The sequence below is a fragment of the Onychomys torridus genome, chromosome 10 (genome assembly GCF_903995425.1).
Source record: "Onychomys torridus chromosome 10, mOncTor1.1, whole genome shotgun sequence".
Lineage (NCBI taxonomy): Eukaryota > Metazoa > Chordata > Mammalia > Rodentia > Cricetidae > Onychomys > Onychomys torridus.
The window spans coordinates 10,769,244-10,772,223 of NC_050452.1; the positions used below are offsets into that span (position 1 = coordinate 10,769,244).

The window sequence follows — 2,980 nt, forward strand, 5'->3', positions numbered from 1 at the left end:
GTGACTGAGAATCAGACAGTTGCAGCCTCGCCGACAAGGACAGACGCCTCTGAGAAGTGGAAACTGCCTAAGTCCCCCACTCCACCACCCAGAGGACTTTGTAGCCAGGAAGAAGACTAAGTGAGCATTGAGACGGTCTGCGCAGACTTGACTAGCTTTCAGGCTGGAGTGGTGCGGCTCGGTGGCCGAGCACTGGATAGCGGGTGTGAGACCTGGGCTTAATCGAGCAACATCAAATAAACAGCTCTCCTATTGGTCTCCCCACATGCTGACTTTCTCACAATTGAACCCCCTCTGGAGACTTGCACCCCTTTTCTTTTGTTCTGTTATTCCCCACACATAGATTGTCCTTTGTTAAATCCTATAGGAAGCTGGGTGTGTGGTGGCTCAGAGTCTGTAATGCAGCACTTGGAGGACTGCATGAGTTGAACGCCAGTTTGGGCTACAATGTGAGTTCCAGGCCAGTCTGTGCTACAGGGTACAACACTATTAAAAAATAATAAATAAAATTTAAAACAAATTAATAAAGCAAGCAAACAAGCTGCAGTCTTCACTTACAACCACACTCCTGGGGCTTTCCCTTTATTTCTGTGAGATTGCACTGTTTATCCCACTAACTCTGTTTATCTTGCAGCACTCTGTTACCAAACTTAAGATGGTAGAAGGAAACGCTTTTTCTTCCTCAACATAGCTTTCATTCATGCATGCCTCAAGCGTGCGTGCGTATGTGCATATGTGCATGTGTGTACATATATATGTGTGTGTGCATGTGTGTGTATGAGAGATGATACTCATGTTGGGGTCAGAGGACACCCTTGGGTGTCAGTCCTTGTAAGGCAGGGTCCTTTTGTTGGTGTGCCCAGCCTGCTGACCCTTGTACTCTCGAGACTTTCCCTGTCTTATGCATCCCTCTTGCCGTAGGGTTGCTGGCATTGCAGATGGAGGCTCCTGTGTCTGGCTGTTGACATGGGCTCTACTGTTTCAAACTCGGTTCCTCACACTTGCACAGAAAGTCTTTACACACTCTACCATTCCCAAAGACCCCATGCTCAAAGCTTAAGTTAGTATCTGATCTGAACCAGGTACTTTCTTAGGGCCAGATGAGTGCATGCACTTCAAATGTGTTGCTCACTCTTTCTCTAAGCACCTGCCTCCTCTCCTCGAAACCTAGCTATTGTCCCTGTAGGACACAGACCCCATTGCCTGTGCTCACTCAGCACCAGCTCCCAGTGAGCCTCCAGTGGGTGCTCCCAGTGAGCCTCCAGTGGGTGCTCCCAGTGAGCCTCCAGTGATTCTCCCAGTGAGTCTCCAGTGGTGCTCCCAGTGAGTCTCCAGTGGTGCTCCCAGTGAGTCTCCAGTGGTGCTCTCAGTGAGTCTCCAGGGTTGCTCCCAGTGAGCCTCTGATGGTGCTCCTAGTGAGTCTCCAGGGTTGCTCTCAGTGAGTCTCCAGGGTTGCTCCCAGTGAGCCTCTGATGGTGCTCCCAGTGAGCCTCTGATGGTGCTCCCAGTGAGCCTCTAATGGTGCTCCCAGTGAGCCTCTAATGGTGCTCCCAGTGAGCCTCTAATGGTGCTCCCAGTGAGCCTCTAATGGTGCTCCCAGTGAGTCTCTAGGGTTGCTCCCAGTGAGTCTCCAGTGGTACTCCCAGTGAGCCTCTGATGATGCTCCCAGTGAGTCTCCAGTGGTGCTCCCAGTGAGCCTCTGATGATGCTCCCAGTGAGTCTCCAGTGGTGCTCCCAGTGAGCCTCCAGTGGTAATTCCAGTGAGTCTCCAGTGGTGCTCCATACCCCTGGCTCTGAGAAACTCTGCCTTCTTCTCTCCGGCCACACAGCTCTACCATTTACAGAAACTCTCCTTGTTCTCTTCTCCTCTGGCCACATCTCTTCCTGTTCTTTCTCTCCCTGCCACAGACTCTGCTCTGGCCAGGAATCCTGCCCCAGTCTTTACTGCACCTGGTTATGCAAAAAGCCCTATTGTCCTGAGTCAATAGCACTGTGGTGCCACTAGGCCTGAAGGCAAGGGATGGTCTGAGCTTCATTTGTACAAGAAATAAGGCTATGTATCTAGAGCATACCTGTCTCCTAGGCCCTGTAGGGGTGTTACCTAGAGGATCAGCAATAGGGCTGAGAAGCTAAACTTTTCACCAATGGCCTAGTAGTATATGGGCACACAAGAATTTCATAGCAGAAGACAGCTGAAATATTAAAAACTGAATAATACCAAATATTCCTTGATAAATGGCTTCCTCTAGAAAAATGCCTTGAATTTTCTAGGTATAGCTTTAATATACAACTAAATATCTATAGTATATTCTTGCAGCCCACAAGATTCAGTGGTACTCCCAGTGAGCCTCCAGTAGCGCTCCCAGTGAGCCTCCAGTGGTGATCCCTAAATAGCAGGGCTGCTGGCTAGTCTTGTGTCAACTTGACACAAGCTACAGTCATCTGAAATGAGGGAACATCCACTGGAAAAACATGTTTCCATAAGATCCAGCTGTAGTGCATTTTCTTAATTATTGATTGATGGGGGAGGGCCCAGTCCATTGAGGATGAGGCTATCCCTAGGCTGGTGGTCTTAGGTTCTATAAGAAAGTAGGCTGAGGGTTGGGGATTTAGCTCAGTGGTAGAGCACTTGCCTAGCAAGCACAAGGCCCTGAGTTCGATCCTCAGCCAGCTCCCCCCCCCAAAAAAAAAGTAGGCTGAGCAAGCCGTGGGCAGCAATCCAGTAAATAGCACCCCTCCATGGCCTCTGCATCAGCTTCTGCCTCCAGGTTCCTGCCCTGTTTGAGTTTATGCCCTCACTGCTTTTGATGATGAACTGTTACCATGGAACTGTGAAATTAACCCTTTCCTCCCCAAGTTGCTCTTTGTGTTTCATCACAGCAATAGTAACCCTAACTAAAACAGCAGGCTCTCCTGGAAAAGTCTAGAAAAATAATTCTCAAGGTGAAATAGCACACAAGAGTGCAAACGCTGTACACGG

The 2,980-nt window shown here is 49.3% G+C and overlaps 1 non-coding gene across 1 annotated transcript; it reads left to right on the forward strand.

Annotated features, from left to right (window-relative positions):
* Positions 1-2,598: 2,598 nt before the first annotated feature.
* On the forward strand, positions 2,599-2,675 carry Trnaa-agc. The gene has a single exon. It is a non-coding gene; the product is annotated as a tRNA-Ala (tRNA).
* Positions 2,676-2,980: the final 305 nt, after the last annotated feature.